Consider the following 18240-nt stretch of genomic DNA (forward strand, 5'->3'; position numbering starts at 1 on the left):
TTTTTGCATCGGCGTGAGAGTAAAGGTCTGTTCCTCAAGTGATCCTATTCTGTCCATCCACTACATTCACGGTTGGATGATACATCGATGTTCAGAAATACATGTATCAACATCGCCCTCCATTACGCTGCTTCTTCTTAAGCTCCATACTTCTGACCATACTGCAACACATTTTTTCCGCACTTTTGATTTTTTCATAGAGTAAAATAGCGAACTCTGGTAACCTTTTCGTAGTTCTGCCTTCTTCTGAATTAAAGCCGTTACAGTTTCATGCTTTTACAACTGTCATCGTAATCTCCATAAGCGTTACAACTGTTAAGTTCCTAAAATCTATTATTAGCTCAATCTGTTTATAGACACAGGCGAAAATGGCTGTGCATAAATTTCAATCAGTTTCACGAGTTGTCAGTTCCTTTACTTTAGCTTTACATTTGTAATATCATCAATATTCCCTAGTGATTGCTAAGCCAAACTTCGAGAAATATCTCGATAACGCTCAAACTGAACACACTGGCATCTCAACCGTGTTACTTTCTATAAATTGAGTGGTTATACATTCTTTTGTCGGTTGCTGTTGAGCTGTTTTACCCTGTTACGTTTCTGGATTTCATTGGAAATTTGTGGAAGACAGAGATAGTAATATTTAATTCTGTTGTTCTGTTTCTTTGAATATGGCGACATCTTTTGAATGGCAAAATGTATCTGATACGTCTGCACGTGTTGTACCATTCCAATTCCATTAGAGTTTTCCCTACAGCAATAACGATCGCATTGGCGTTATTTGTGTCCCCGTTTGTCACTGCCAGAAAGGATTATTGAAGCACGTCTCATATTTTCTCTTAATTAGATTCCTAAAGGAGTCCTAGTAATTCAGAAAACTTCTCATAAACAGGCAACCATCTTGCGAAATATGCGTGCCCGTGTCGTGTAATGCGTGAATTATACTGCACCTTCGTTTTATTCAGAGTATTCTGTAGGTCTTTGCGCAACAGAAGACACAGAAAATTTCGGAGGCAGAGGTACACCAAGTTCATATCATTGCTTGAATTCAGCAAGTATATGCAGGTCCTCAATTTTGCAAGTTCTGCTGCAGCTCTGAAGAAGTCTCCCTTCATGACGACTAAATCAGCACAGCCCTATTGTTTATTCACAGCGAGCCTCACCTGTAATTTACCATTGCACCAGAGACGAGACGCACACAGTAAAAAAATTTAATTGATAAACGTAACCAACAAGTAGTGATGGCGAGAAGTATGAGGATATGCTTACGACCAATTCTTCATTTGTGTGTCAGTAATGTCCATAATTGCTTTACTATTATTACAAATATTTAAACCTGTCTTCGCAACTAAAAAAAATGCTTATACTTTACGGTACGCATATCGTTTTAATGATTTACACCATTGTCAGTGATCCGGAATGAAACACATTTACAATTTTGATTTGCTTTCTAGATCTAAAATCATTTTTTAACAAAAGATATTCATGTGATTTCTTTTGTTACGAAATCATAACAGCATTTTTGTGTGATTTCCTGTTACATTTGGAAATGTAGCCTGTTTGCCCATTTGCCAGGTATTCCTGCGTTTAGAACTGATATTTTTGGCCTAATACGTATCACGATAGCTTCTAGCGCTAAACATTTCTTGACGCGAAATACAACAAAATATTGCTCCCCTAGTATTTATTTACATTATCGTGGCTAAAAGCGCAGGCGCTGTGTGTGTGTGTGTGTGTGTGTGTGTGTGTGTGTGTGTGTGTGTGTGTGTGTGTGTGTGTCCGTAGTATTGCCTACTCATCTGCTAATTTTGATTTTCACATTATCTAAGAACACATTCTTTTGATGTTTGGTTTGCCATATTATATCTATTTCTTCGTGTTCATATGTGTTCATTTAAGTATGTGTGTGAGACGAAAGAGTAGTATGGAGCTGATTATCTAAATGGAGTCTAGCAGGTGGGGGGAGGGCGGGGGTGGCTAAGGGTGCGGCGGAGATAAAGACGATTGTAAGGTGGTGAATAGTGAATGCAAAGTAGGGTAAGGGAAATGAGTTGGAAATGAGATGGAGAAGGGGGAAAGAGGTAGAGGTAAAATTGAGTTGTAACCAGTGAGGGCTATATGCTTAGAATCCGTGACGGGGATAGAACACTTCAACGATTAGAAGGTGAATGGCCGCGTGGTTATGCCTGTGAATGTTTAACACTGTTCACCCTTTCCGGTCGCCACTGACACACTGTCCTGATAAGTGTGCCATTCAAGATAGCAGGTCGCTGTCACAGTGAGAACCGTTAGGTTATGAGGCTGTGGCACAGCTGTCGGCCTGCAGCCCCTTTGCCTGTTTTAGTGGACCTGTCTGTACCACTGACAACCGCTGTTGAATACCTGATGCTGAGAACAGCCTGTGTCTCCTTTAACAGGTGACAAGATAACACACTTGGACAGTGCATCTGGTTAGCCCTCTGCCGTCTCTTCATCACCCTGTCCTCGTTTATAATGCTTGGTGGGATAAATGACTGAGATCGTAGATTTTCTGGGCGGATTTGTAATTTAAATTATTCTTGGGGTTGTGCCGAGTTACACCGTTGCATCTTCAGGTTATTATTGGTGGATTCTACAACTGTGGACACTTTTGCAGACCGTTCTCTTGTACAGGGTGAACCTGAACTCCACTGACAAAATTTGGAAAGTTTTTCAGAGAAACTTCCTGATTACTTTTGGTGCAAGGGACCAGTGGTCTCTGGTGCTCGTTACATAATAATAATGTAGCTACGATTTACTAGGTCTGTTACCGCATTTACCTCTTTTCTGTGAAAATATCTTCTCAACAGGGGAAAAACTTGTAATACGCAAATCTAAAAACATAGAACACGTAACACGGAGTAATGCAACAACCCTCCGACTAGACACTACACTTTGACTTGGTTGCCGTCGCTGCTTAAACAACTCAGCGTCATTGTTGCGCTCTATCCTTGCATTCAGTGAACCAATCCGCACAGCTTTGTACCTTTTTTAACATACAATTGTCGAAAAAACAAACCAGAGACAGAACCGACCGTTAGTAAATGCAAGCTTGAGCGCGAAGAGTAAAGGGGACATTACTGTTGCCATCAGCAAACACCGTGGGTGAATGGAAAAGTTCGCTTTCAAATAAGATACGCAGCGCAAGCCGCTGTCATTTTTACACTGTTGTGCAGGTGTGTTCAGTGCAGTGCGGAAACAAAGATACATGTGGGTAAGAAACCAAACGAAATCCAATTAGCCAACAGATGCCACAGGTTCTATACACTGAATAGTCACGTAATACCCCTGACAAACTCCGAAATTTTCTCCGTGAAGTTCGGATTCACCGTATATAGGGTTGACTTTGGATTGCCAAGGCTAAACATGAAGGTGTTAATTTAATGTGGATTAAAGCGCCCTCTTGGACTCGCCGCAATGAAGGAGATGATTATAAAAGTTCGTTTTCAAGGCATTGTTCCACTTTTCACTGATTTTACTCGTTTACTCAAAAACTTGTTCATTACAAGTGGCCCACCTACTGGCTCATCACATTAACGGATAGATAAAAATTATATGCCCAAGTGCAACCCATCGTACCACGAAAGTCGTGCTTTTATCTATTAGGATGCACTTCAGACACGCATATAATCCAAAACCTGTTTAGGGGGTAAATGTTAAGGACAATCCGTTTTGCACCGAGAAAGAATTTCGAATAGCCACAATTACCCATATCATTGTAGCAATTAAAGCAATCTGAGGAAACAGAGTAACTAAAGAAGGAATTTGAGAAACTAGGAGTCGCATTCCCCATTTTATTATCTGTTTTATTGCTGACAACTAAACACTATCTACAAAACTTTCTCATTTGCTTCGTAAATTTAAAAAACAAAAAAGCAACTGCGCAACCCAAAACTATTCAAATAGCAAACCATTGAAAATGAGTGTGTAGGAGCTTCGTTAATCGTCATCGTTCGTGTAACACTGTGTTTTAACACTTATGTGTTTTTATATTTTAGTGTCTAATGGTTATATTTAATGTTCAGTGTACTGCTTCAGTAGTTACTAAAGAAGGTAGCTGTGTAGCTTGACAGACAGATGCCAATAAATAAAGTGGATTAGTTGCCGGAAGAAAGCCAGCGGAAGTGGCACTTAGTAAATTGAAACAGGTGTTCCAGGGTCAGCTGACCGCGTCTCAACATTGAACGGATCGTCCATATTTCGAGGAATTCGTTGCTGTTGTAACGCATCTGACACGATGCGTACTTTCATTCTTCTTCCTCAAGTTACTTGCTACGGCCAAGACTTACGTATGCGGTTCACATTTCTTCCTCTACATTCGATTTCGACGCTAGCCTTATGCGCATATCGTGACGTGATGTTTATTTATGTGGGTACGCTACTGAACCTTAACGTACAAACCTCCTTTGAAGATATTATCCTTCCCGAAATCAAATAGATTAGGTGCATAGACCGGGTGGACGATTGGTATGCATATCAAAGAACTGTCGCGGCTTTTGTGGTTCTAAGTGCCAATAGATATCATTTAATGAAAGAAATACAGACGGAAAAAATTTAAGTTCCCTGAGTTGCCACTCTAAAGTTTGTATTATAACATGGATGAGAATCAATTGGTGTGCAGTAACTGCTGCATTTAAGAATGAAAGTTTGCCGACGCTCAAAATAAATATTTGTCACCAAATAGGGAAACATTTCACTTGTATTGCCGAGAGAGAGTTGCTTGGCAGCAGTTGTTCCGGGAAGAAAAACGCTGCTCCGTTATGTTTCGGTGTGTCACTAAGAAGGGAAACTCCCCATTGAACCCCCCCTCAGGTATGTAGGTTAGATGGCCTAGTGGACAGCGGGTCAAAAACTGAACACAGAGCAAGCATGTAAACAGGACTGTGTGCTGAACTGTGAAAAAAGAAGCAAATACAAACAGTGAACGGTCCAAGCTCAAGTTACATGGTTATGTGGTCGCGATGTCGGACTGCGAAGGTGGAGTTCCATGTTCAAATCTCCCTCGTGTCCCATTTGATCACAAAAATTATGAGCTGTCCGTATGGTCGTTGACGTGTCTGTTCGCTGTATTCAAATTTGTTTCTGTGTCGTGGTTGAACGTCCGTTTCCAACAGCCAGGTGTAACGAAGGATCCTCCACACGTACTTACCTTCTATTTGTCGTACACATCTGCCTCATGTTATGACTTGTGTTTCGATTCGGAAGTGGCGGTATCTCATCTGCTCTATTCATCACATTTGTTAGCGACGGTAATATATTCTTACCGCATGACCCACGTTCTACGAGCAGTGTGTAATATGACAGTTGCCAGGACGACAGGAGGAGAACACACACGTCAATGACCAGACGAACATTTCTTGAATTTGTGGAAAAAAAAGAGGCACGAGGGAGTTTTAGCAGGGATTTCTCGCTTCGCAGTCCAACACCGTCACATAACCACGACACCGTGATTCTTGCAATGCTCTCGATGTTGCACATCTTGAGGTTGGACGTTCACTGTTTGTATTTTGCTTCTTTTCTCACGTTTACTTAAATCTTCTTCCTGTTTTCATGCTTGATCTGTGTTCACTTTTTGGCGGGTCATCCACTAGGCCATCTTACCATTAAATCTGTGGGGGGGGGGGGGGGGGGATGCTATGGGGAGTTTCTCCTATAAGACTGCTCGAACGGCATATCTTGCTACGCACATCGAACCCGAAGTTAATCTTTGCTACAAATGGTTCAAATGGCTCTGAGCACTATGCGACTTAACTTCTGAGGTCATCAGTCGCCTAGAACTTACAACTAATTAAACCTAACTAACGTAAAGACATCACACACATCCATGCCCGAGGCAGGATTCGAACCTGCGACCGTAGCGGTCGCTCGGCTCCAGACTGTAGCGCCTAGAACCGCACTGCCACTCCGGCCCGCTCTTTGCTACAATTCCCAAATGTAAAACCTTTTCTACCAGAGTTCCACCTCATTTCTAGACAAACACAGAACTTTAAACCATGACGAAAAAAATATTATTTTCTGTTTTTAAGATTCTGCTAATTGTGTGCAGCTGGTCTTGCATGAAGATGCAACATGTTGCTCCGATTGTATACCTCAGGGAGCATTCTCAGAGGTCTTTGATCTACCATACAAGAGAGGCAAAAAGCCAACTCCCGATTTAGAACGCTTGTCTTGAAATTTCGCTACCCCGTTTTGCAGCAGCTCATGTAATTTAATACTTCGGTAAACATACTTTTTAAGATGCCGTGTAATACTTGGAAGTAGTGTTAATTCTGTATTTCTTTTCGTGCTATTCTCAGTTGTAGCGATGGAGAGGAGCTCTGCACATGTTTTCATAAAGCTCTTAATCTTCGTAATTCACCGTTACATTTTTGTGCAAAGATGTGTTTACGTGCCATTGAAAAGTTTTGCTCGGAAATTGTGAATGGCTCCTCTTTAAGATGCGAGATGTTTCAAGAACTCGTTAGGGCCATTGATCGTCGGTGTTGCGCCAGGTGAGCGGGCGCTCTTGTAAGCGGCTCTTTTCGTGGAGGGAGAGGGGCGCGTAAGCCGGAATGCGCCTGCCCTGCGCCGTAGCCGAGCAGGAGAGGATTGAATGGGGCAGCGCAGCCCATGCACCCAACGTTCGATTTTAGCAGTCGCGTCGGAGGTGAGGGAGGGCGCCGCGTCGTTAGAATGCACAGCCTTCGCAGGTATTTTATTCAAGTACTACAGGGTATACCTTCCGTCGTGTAACTGATGGTTACCATGAATAACACTCTCTCTCTCTCTCTCTCTCTCTCTCTCTCTCTCTCTCTCTGTCTGTGTGTGTGTGTGTGTGTGTGTGTGTGTGTGTGTGTGTGTTTTCACGAATAGTTCGCAGTTCGCGCAGCAACAAAGAATGGACAGAAAAGTTCAAAGACAACAAAATTGAAGCTGAAGGGGAAGCCAAATAGTAGAAAACAGAGAAAAACAATTATTCACGTAATGGAAGCTCCTGGGATGTTGTAAGAACGCGTCATGTGAATGCTGGCGACAACGAAAGGGCGTGAGGTTTTTTTATTTTTTTATTTTTTTTTATCAACCCACCCTCTCCCTTCATAAGCAAACAGGAGAGATTAAAAAAGAAGACAGGAAACAAAATTTTTCAACACATCTTACACATTTACAATTGCATAGGTTTGTGATAAACACCTGTTGGTGGAACGTACTGTTAGAATTGCAACTAAGCATTGATCCTCGTCGTATGAGGTAATATCTTGGGAAAACTAAGTTTATGCGCAAAAGATAGTTTCTATTCAGAGGGGTGCATTCTGGGCTGTGTAAGATGTTAAGTCACGAACCCCGTATATGCTGTTATTAAATAAGATTTTGTTCTAACACTAATCTCCGAAAAATTACCGTTTCACGAAATTTGCGGATCACAACAAAATAAGCGTTTGTTTCAAAGCGGCAACTGCGCCCATCCAAAGAATACAAGGCAGCAGAACGATAATTCCCGACTCGGTCACATGCGCGGATGACAGCTGTCATCCACAACATTAACAGTGTACTTGGACACTTCTAACGGTTTACGTGAATGTTTTTTGGAGTGTTTTATTTAAATCTAAATGTAATACATTTATACCCGTCTAAGTTATGGTATAAACTAGGTGAGAAAAAATGTTGGCAATTGTTCATAATACATCTCTGATAGCGGCCAGGGTTCGATTCCCGGCGGGGTCAGGGATTTTCTCTGCCTCGTGATGGTTGGGTGTTGTGTGATGTCCTTAGGTTTAAGTAGTTCTAAGTTCTAGGGGACTGATAACCATAGATGTTAAGTCCCATAGTGCTCAGAGCCATTTTTTTTTATAGAGGCCAACTTGTCAGTCTCTCTGTGAACACCTCTGTCAACTGTACTATCAAACTTCAGATATCTTGAGACCAACCCGAATCGTTTTCACTCACGCAAAATTAACACGATTCAAGTCCATTGCACTTTGAGCTCTCACACAACTTCGATAAATTTTTTATAGAGCGTCTCAGAGATACATACGAATAGTAAAAACAAATGAAAGTTCAGATCTGTGTAACATCTGTTGCTTTAGCATCCGTTCCCTAGAAAAATCACCACGGTCTTAATTGATGTAAATATTAGTACAACTTCAATAATACGAATTATATTTTCATTCAATGATAACTTCAGAATATCTGTTTCTGTCTTTCTTATACCATCTTCATTTTTGAAGATCCAGGTAGATGTGTAATAATATTACAAGACATTGGTAGGATATTTACTTTCCCTCCATTTACTGATTGCATCTCGTATTAGAAGAAATACGTCCTCCTGTATACTTTCATGTGATTCAAATTCATCATTTCCTGACACTTCATGATCTGTGTACCCAATCCTAGTTCTCTGAGTTAGCAATATCACTTTCAGCATCTCCATCACTTAGCTCATGGAACCATTCAAGCCATATATCAGGATCTCTACTAAAGCCCGTTCTAGGTTTTTTTTTACCTTCGATATTTATCCCACAAACTAAAACTCAGAGAATATTTACCTTTCTTCGGTAATTATTCAAGGTAAAAGTAAAATTAATTGCAGTTAATTTCTATTCGCCAAAAATTACGCACATGAAAATCGGATTGAATCTAGCAAAACAATAAAGTAACATACCCTTACTTTGTTTCAGATTGTAACAGCAGAGCTCCTGCGAATGACCAGTGTTCTCCAGACTATAATAATGTTTCCCCAACAATGCAAATTGCGTTAACTGAAAGCCAATAATGTCTGAAGCTAACGGATGGAGAGTTAACGGAAAGGTACTGAAAAGGGCGCGAACTCAATATACCTCAATGAGACAAAATAGAGCAGGAAAATGATGTGGATAACGAGTGTCATCTGCGCGAGCAATGAAGGGCTAAATGTGAAGCCTCAGAGCTTCGAAATTGATCGTAAATAGACAGAAGACAATGGACACTGCTGATTGGAGGCAAATTAGGAGAATAAATTGTGCCAGTTCTCCGCGATAAAATGCCAGAAAGCTTCCAATCAGAAGGTCGGGTATATTTTTCGATCAAGAAGTTTGGAATTAGCTGCGTTCGTGGCCGAATCTTGCACGCACACACGCAAGCGTTCGCGACGATAGTATCAATACCGCCGTAATTTTATTCATAGAGAGGCAGAACGATTTACTTGCAAATTTCATCAGTCGTGAGGGGGAGGAGAGACGTTTAAAAGTCTTGTCCATGTAAACGAATGTATGCGAAACTATTCTATTACCTTCATCTAGATCGAACGTTTAGAGGAAAAAATTACAAGGTTACCAGTGGAGGAAGGTTTTTGCAGTTACAGAAACTAGAACTGACTACAAAACTGTCGAATGAGTGAAGATACCCAACCATTACTATACACACAATTAGCGAATGTGGCTTCGCAAGCCTTAGCTGTATACGACAGTCTTTCCCTCTAAAATAGAGATATGACCCTAGCCGTTTCGAACTTAATCAACAGCGTAGTAGAAAGTAGATTGTTGCCGAGCAGTTCGATTTTTCTAGTTCATCTGATATATCAGCATTTATGCGGGGTGGTCAGAAACAGTCTGAAAAGCTTGTAAAGGCGGTGGAGAAATAATTGTTATGAAAACAAGATGCGTTGCGCCGTTTCCGAGGTGTCTGGCATTCAGTTTATCCTATCAGATCGCACACGCTAAAATGGGTAAGGCTCACACATCTGTGGGTCTCTGAGTTATCACTTGTTAGAATACTCACTACCATTTAAAATGTGCGTTTTTCAGAAGTGATGAATTTAAGCTAGGTGAACGAAAGCTACATTTGTTGCGTGTGAGGAAACCAAACGAAGAAGGAGCCTGGCGACACACTCTGGGAGGCTGCTTGAATCTGCGTGCGCGACGACCTGATCGGCTAACGTCAGTGCTAAGTATCTCGGAAACGGCGCAACGTATCGAATTTTTTCTTAAAAATCACTTCCCAGCACTATCTCCCCTGCAACACCCTTGCAAGATTTACAGACTTTTGTGACCGCCCTGCATACCCTATCTTGATCAAAAGTATCCAGGCACCCCTATGTAATGCGGAATTGATCTGTAGTTGTCTCGTGAGGCGGACCCGCCAGTAAAAAGGAGGCGGGGAGTATTGATTTGTCAGTAAAGAAGCAGTAACAACAGAATGGGTTAAAAGAGCGTAGTGATTGTGGACGTGGATTAGTCACTGGATGTAACGCGGCAAATCCATCAGGGCCTAGTCCACTGTTGGTGAAGTGATTGTGAAGTGAAAACGCGAAGGAACAACCACAGCTAACCATACAATGTAGGCTTTCACGGCCGGTGTTGTCTTCAGTTGAAACTTCCGGGCTGAGAGGCCGTGGTCGATGTATAAAATTTCCACCTGACGTTTCGTCTCCATCTGCGGGAGACATCTTCTGAGGTCGTCCGGCTACTACCACTGAGGCTCCACGTACTCCGCTTAGCCGAACATAAAAGAAACTGTTGCTTCGGACACATCGAAAAATCGTCCGTAGTTGAGCATGTTTTTCCGGATGGGAATCACGAAATTAAATTTAGTGAGACAAGCGTTCTAGCACGAACATCCCATTATCACACGCGCATGTGTAGAGAAGCAATAGAAAAATCGCCCGTAGTTGAGCATGTTTTACGGGATGGGAATCACGAAATTAGTGAGACAAGCGTTCTAGCACGAACATCCCATTATCATACGCGCATGTGTAGAGAAGCAATAGAAATTCGAAAAAACCCTAACAATTTTAATAGAAAAGAGGTAGTTTTAAAGTTGGACAAAATATGGATGTTGACGTTGCGCCAGCAGAAGGACAATCGATTACTCTTAATTGAGAATGATGACGCCTTCCAGAGATAGGCATACCGTCGGCATCATGTGACGAATGGTGGGGCCCTTCTATGCGCTCTATAAATGCGAGAGTACCTGAAGCCTCAGTAGCAGTAGCCGGACGACCTCAGAAGATGTCTCCCGAAGATGGAGACGTCAGGTGGAAATTTTATACATCGACCACCGCCTCTCAGCCCGGACGTTTCAACTGAAGAAAACCACAGCTAACCCAAGACCAGGCAGACCTCATATTCTGACAGACATGGACCATCCAGCATTCCGGAAGGTGCTTGTAAAATATCACATGAAATCAGCGGAAGAAATCACTCGTGAACTTCAATATGCTACCTGCAGTCCAGCTAGCACAATGACGGTGCTTGGTTTGTGTATAGATACTAAATGAGTCAGATGCCACAACCATCCAGCCCCGTTTAAGGTAAGTTATTACTCAGTTTGTCATGCTGAACAGTACTGTTGGTTGGTCTAACTCTCGTGCAGTGTTGGAGTAACGGAAGAGATGGGAAAGATTATAAGAAGAGTTGCACCAATCATTGCTGGATGCTTTAGTCAATGTGAGAGAGTTACAGGAATGCTCAACGAACTGCGATGCGAAACTTTGCGAGAAAAACCTTGTGCTTCATAAAATTTGAAGAGCCCATGCTGTAAAATGGATCAAGAAACATATATATCTTGCGTAACGATCAGGATTCGGGTTCACGTGTAAGATTATCAGTAGTATCCTTCCCGCGTACCAAACTCGGACAGGAAAAGAGGGACACCGAAACTGATATATTACGTGCCTTCCGCCACAAGACGTACACGGAACAGCCAAAGAAACTGGTACACCTGCCTAATACCGCGTAGAGCCCCCCGCGAGCACTCAGAAGTGCCTTAACACGACGTGGTATGAACTCGACTAATGTCTGGAGTTGTGATGGGGAGGGAATTGGCACCATAAATCCTGCAGGGGTGTCCATAAATCCGTAAGAGTAGGAGAGGGTGGAGATCTCTTGTGAAAAGCACGTTGCAAACATTCAAAATACGCTCAGTAATGTTCATGTCTGGGGAGTTTGGTGGGCAGCGGAAACGTTTAAATCAGAAGTGTGTTTCTGGAGTCACTCTGTAGCAATTCTGGAAGTGTGGTGTGTCGCACTGTCCCGCTGGAATTTCCCAAGTCCGTTGGAATGCACGATGGATATGAATGGATGCAGATGATCAGACAGTATATTTACGTACTTGTCCCCTGACAGAGTCGTATCTAGACGTATCAGAGGTTCCATGGCAGTCCAGCTGCACACGTCCCACACCATTACAGAGCCTCCACCAGCTTGACAAGCAGGGTCCATGGATTCATGAGGTTCTCTCCATACTCGTATAAGTCCATCCGCTCGACTCATTTTCAAAGGAGAGTTGTCTGACCAGGCAACGTGTTCCCATCATAAACAGTCCATTTTCGGAGTTGACGGGCCCTGGTGAGGCGTAAAGCTGTGTGTCGTGCAGTCATCACGGGTACACAAGTAGGCCTTCGGCTCCGAGAGCCCATATCGATGACGTTTTGTTGAATGGTTCACACGCTGACTCTTGGTGATGGCTCAGCATTGAAATGTGCAGCAATTTGCGGAATTGTTGCACTTCTTTCACGTTGAACGATTCTCTTCAGTCGTCGTTGGTCCCGTTCTTGCAGGGTGTTTTTCTGGCCGTAATGATGTAGGAGACTTGATGTTTCACCGGATCCCTGATAGTCACGGCATACTCGTAAAATGGTCGTACGGGAAAATCTCCACTTCATCGCTAACTTGGAGATGCTGTGTCCCGTCGCTCGTGCGTCGGCCATAGCGCCACGTTCAAACTCGCTTAAATCTTGATAACCTGCCATTTTAGCAGTAGTAACCGATCTAACAACTGCGCGGGACACTTGTCTTATATAGGCGTTGCCTACCGCAGCGCCATATTCTGCCTGTTTACATCTCTCTGTATTTAAATACGCACGCATATACCAGTTTCTTTGGCGCTTCAGTGTATGATGACAGTGAACGGGCCGTGATTCGAACCCAAATCCATTGCCATTTGCAGGCAAATACCAGAGAAAGAGCTAGTTTAAACTATACTTTTTTGCTAATAGGCATAACATTACCTCCAGTTTAGGTTGTATTTTTATGTTTTTTTTTCAATTTACATAATTGGCTGAAGCGACACACTATATTAAGTACTTCGCTTTTATAATTAAAGCTAACGCAACCTATTACACTGTCAGCATGGGAACGTATTCAACTGCTAGTCCTGCATAAGGACTTTAGAAAGTGACACATGTCGTCTGATGCTAAGATTATTCGGCGAGAAGAGTGGCACATTGTCTGATGACAGTACATGTTCCGAGTTACCAGCAAAGACAGTTCTGCTGCGTTAGGGTAACAGGTGCATTGCAGTGTGGGAATGAAATGGCGCGGCAACTGGAAATGTCCTCCAGCATGGGACATTACGATTCTTGTTAGCAAAACGTCTAAATACGACATAGATTCACTTTGAAATTCTGGCGGTATATGGACCAATTGCAGTGTCGCTGTTAGCCATTGTGAAATGGTGCCAACAATTTGACCAAACCCGAAGAGACGTGGATGATGACTATAGGGAAGTTTAGATCTTGCACCGTGAGATGGACGTTCGCACAGCGGTTGTAGAACGGTTCCGGATTTCTTTCATTGGAGAACAGAGCGATTGATAGAACGTCCTGACCGTTATTCGCGGAGACTTGGTGACTATGTTGAAAAATGGTGTCGTGTATCTGTGACACTTTGATTTCTGGTGCAGCATTCGATGAAAGTTACATGGCCTGTCACAATAATAAGTAACTCACCTGCTGAAGAACCCTAGTATAAGAAGCTGTGTGAAGGGTCAACGCAAATCTCCTTGACTGATGCTTTCTCGTGCCAGAATTATTCTCTTTTCATTTTACTGCCTCCTTCCACGCTCGATAAGCACTGCTGCATTTCCACTTTTCGAAGCATTTTTGAGTGTGCGTTTTAAACCCTGAATGCGCGCTCGGGAGTTACCGAGTGTGGTAGCTGTACACTAATCACTTCCCACTAGCCTAGTGTGGCCTTACCCGTCGCAGAATATACGGAAACCTAAATCTATTTTGTGGCTGGATACAACTATGACAACACTTGTTACTCATACAGTACATGTATAGGTATTTCCTGCGTTTTGATTTTGATTGATTATCCGCATCGTAAAAAGTCTGTTGTAATGTTCAAATGAGTCACCTGCGGTATCAGCTGCTTCATTTTTTTTATTATATTTGCTGTGTAACTTATTTTATGCTGTGTATCTAAAACAGTTTTCTTTTACTTTTACAGGAGCAAGCAGCAGAGGTTATTCGTTTAGTGACCTTTAAAGTAAGTACTTTTTCAAATGAAGCTTTATTATTATTATTATTATTATTATTATTATTATTATCGTTATCGTTTAAATCAATTTCTTGGAAGGATTAGTTTTCCAGGTACAGACATTTTACTTGAATCTAAGGTATTATTTGGACCTTCCCGGCAGATTAAAACTGCGTGTCGGACCGAGATTCGAAATCGGGACCTCTGTCTTTCGCAGGCAAGTGCTCTACCAAATGAGCTACCCAAGCACGACTCACAACCCGTCCTCACAGTTTACTTCCGCCAGTAGCTCGTCTTCTGCCTTCCAAATTTCGCAGAAGAGTCCTGCGAAACTAGGAAGACTTGCACTCCCTGAAGAAGGGATATTGCGGAGACATGGCTTAACCACACCATGGGGGATGTTTCCAGAAGGAAACTGTCACCCTGCAGGAGAGTGTGCGCTGATATGAAACTTCCTGGCAGATTAAAACTGTGTGCCGGATTGAACTCGAACTCCGTCGGTAGAGCATTTGCTCGCTAAAGGCAAAAGTCCCGAGTTCGAGTCTCTGTCCGACACAAAGTTTTAATTTGCCAGGAAGTTTCATATCAGCGCACACTTCTCTGCAGAGTGATAATTTCATTCTGGAACTTATTATTCCAATTGGAGTTTAGCTAATTTCGCTCCTCAGTATGAAGCAACCTGGTGGTTAGCATCATAACGAAAATTACGTGATGTTTCAAACAAATAAGAAGTTTGCACTTCGTGGTTCTGGATGTAAAGCCTAACATCTGCGAACTTATGATACTACGCCACTCAACAGGAATATTTTAAGACGTTTGAATGTTCTGTTCTTTAGTGCGAATTACGTTAAGTGTTCGTGTACATATAGTTTGTGACCGTAGCTACTTTTTTGGTGTTCCTTCTTTGAGATGCTATTACATGTTGATCTCTCCCACATCGCTGTACAGGCCATGGCATCTTGACGAATGAAATATAACGGGCGTTCAAAACGAAACGCGCAGGAGGCATAATTACAGAAACCAGTACCTGTATGTTAGAAGTATTGACCCTGGCTGTTCAGACATTTGTCCCACTGTGACACAAGGAGGTGAATGGCTCTCATAAAATTCCCGGGGCTGCAATGTTAACCAGTTCCGCACGTATAGCTGGACGTCGTCGTCCGCGGTGAATTATTTGCCCCTCAGAGCCTTTTTAAGGAGACCAAAAACGGCGTAAAATGGTTCAAATGGCTGTGAGCAGTATGGGACTTACAGCTGTGGTTATCAGTCCCCTAGAACTTAGAACTACTTAAACCTAACTAACCTAAGGACATCACACACATCCATGCCCGAGGCAGGATTCGAACCTGGGACCGTAGCAGTCACACGGTTCCGGACTGCGCGCCTAGAACCGCGAGACCACCGCGGCCGGCAAAACGGCGTAATCACAGGGGGAAAGGTTGGAACTTTATGGAGAGTGGCCTAGAACCTCCCATTTGAATTTTTGCAGGAATGCCGCGACTGTGTTGGACGTATGTGGCTTTGCATTGTCGTAGAGCAGAATGACCCCACGAGTGAGATTGCCTGGTCGTTTTGATTTGATCGCTTGGCGAAGGGTAGTCAAGGTGTGCGAGTAACGCTAGGCATTCACTGTTGTCCCCTGCTGCAGGAAGTGAATCCACAGAGGGTCAACTTGGTCAAAGAAGAACGTCAGCATAACCTTTCTTGCACTCGTGTGTACGACGACGTGCAGCTGTACGTGAGGAACTGATTAACATCGCAGCCCCGGGAATTTTATGAGACAGCCATTCAACGCCTTGTGTCATAGTGGGACAAGTGTATCAGCTGCCAGGCTCAATACTCCTAACATACAGATACTGGTTCCTGTAATTATGCCTCCGGCTCGTTTCGTTTTGAACGCCCATTATAATATAACGCATTTTTTGTGTGGTGTACCTAGGCCATTTATTTTGTTACATAATTTAACCATAGTAGCTTTTGTTGGGGCCGTGACTGAGCTTCATTCATATAAAGGAAAGAAAATCACATGCGTGTCTGAAGGCTGTTGTGTTGTACTTTGCTTTACTTGTTGTTACTTATTTCTTGTATCTTTGTCACGAAATCTGATGGTAAACACAATAATAGTGGCAAAGGGTCAAAATTAGCTAATCATTGTGGAAATAAAATGTTTGTGTTAACCATAAGCAAGACTGATGCAAGAAAATGAGTACTATCAGGATTATTGTTGCTGTTATTATCTATACATCATACACCCAAGCTACCATATGGTTCGTGGCAGATGATACCTTGTACTAACTGTTAGCCTTTCCCTTTCCTGTTCCACTTGCAAGTGGAGCGAGGGAAAAATAACTGTCCTTATGCTTCCTTGTGGCCCCCGATTTATCTTATCTTCGTGGTCCCTACAAGAGTTGTATTTTGGTGGCAGTAGGATGGTTCTGAAGACTGTCATAAATGGTGGTTCTCTAAAATTTCTCAATAGTGTTCCGCGAAAAGAACGTCTTTTCCCTCCGGGGATTCCCATTTGAAACTCGGGCGTTGATCCAAGCTACCAGCAACTAATCTAGCATCACGCCCCTGATTTGATGCTAGGTCTTCCTTTAAGCCGACCTAATGGATATGGTAGATACTCGAACAGCACTCAAAAATGGATAGCACTAGTGTTCCGTAGGTGTCATAGATGAGTCTTCCATAGTACAGACCTTGTGCGCCCATTCCATTTCATGTCATTTTGCAACGTTACGCCTGGATATTTAATCGACCTTACTGTGTCAAGCAGCACACCACTAATCGGTATTCGAACATTAGAGGACTCTTTTTCTTCTTCATGTGCATTAATTTACATTTTTCGACCGTTAGAGCAAGCTGCCATTCATCACATCAAATAGAAAATCTATCCCAGTCATCCTGTACTCTCCTACAGTCTCTCAGCGCAACACTTTCCCATAAACTACAGCGTCATTAGTAAACAGACTCAATTGCTGCTGCTAATGCTATCCCTCAGATCGTTTAGGAATACGGGAGCCGGCCGCGGTGGTCTCGCGGTTCTAGGCGCGCAGTCCGGAACCGTGCGACTGCTACGGTCGCAGGTTCGAATCCTGCCTCGGGCATGGATGTGTGTGATGTCCCTAGGTTAGTTAGGTTTAAGTAGTTCTAAGTTCTAGGGGACTAATGACCACAGCAGTTGAGTCCCATAGTGCTCAGAGCCACTTGAACCACTTGAATACGGGAAACATGGACAGTCCCGAGAATGAATTTTTCACTCTGCAACAGAGTATGCGTTAATGTGACACTTCCTGGCAGTTTAAAAACTTTGTTCTGGGCGGAGACTAGAACTCGGGAGCTTTGCCGTTCACGGGCAAGTACTCGACCACATGAGCTACGATAGAACGACGCATGACACATGTCCATACAATATCCTTTCTTACAACAGTTTTAGTCCTACAAGTTTCGCAGGAGAATGTTTGTGAAGTTTGGAATGTGGGAGATTAGGTAGTGTCGGATGTAAAGCTGTGCGGACGTGTGAGTCAGACTTACACTATGTGTTCAAAAGTATCCGGAGACTGGGCTGTAAATGAGTTAAAAGTTCGTGACGCCCTCCATCGGCAATGCTCGACTTCAGAATGGTGTTGACCCACTCTTAGCCTTGATGACAGCTTCCACTCTCGTAGGCATATGTTCATTCAGGTGCTGGAAGGTTTCTTGGGGAATGGCAGCCCATTCTTCACGGAGTGCTGCTCTGAGGAGAGGTATCGATGTCGGTCGGTGACGCCTGGCACGAAGTTGGCGTTCTAAAACAATCCCAAAGGCGTTCTATAGGATTCAAGTCAGCCCTGTGCGGGCCAGTCCATTACAGGGATGTTATTGTGTAACCACTCAGCCAAAGACCGTGCTTTATGAACAGGTGCTCGATCTTGTTGAAAGATGCAATCGCCATCCCCGAATTGCTCTTCAACAGTGGGAAGCAAGAAACTGCTTAAAACATTATTGTAAGCCTCTGCTCTGATAGTGC

General features: G+C 43.0%; 1 protein-coding gene across 2 annotated transcripts in view; it reads left to right on the forward strand.

Annotated features, from left to right (window-relative positions):
• The window catches only part of LOC126299611 (uncharacterized), a 468671-nt gene that overhangs the window by 116289 nt on the left and 334142 nt on the right, over nt 1-18240 (forward strand). For both annotated transcript variants that reach the window (XM_049991647.1, XM_049991646.1), the window contains exon 2: nt 14202-14240. The gene's annotated coding sequence lies outside the window, so the exon portion shown is untranslated. The remainder of the gene's footprint in view (nt 1-14201; nt 14241-18240) is intronic.

The sequence above is a fragment of the Schistocerca gregaria genome, chromosome X, assembly GCF_023897955.1.
Source record: "Schistocerca gregaria isolate iqSchGreg1 chromosome X, iqSchGreg1.2, whole genome shotgun sequence".
Taxonomy (NCBI): Eukaryota; Metazoa; Arthropoda; class Insecta; order Orthoptera; family Acrididae; genus Schistocerca; species Schistocerca gregaria.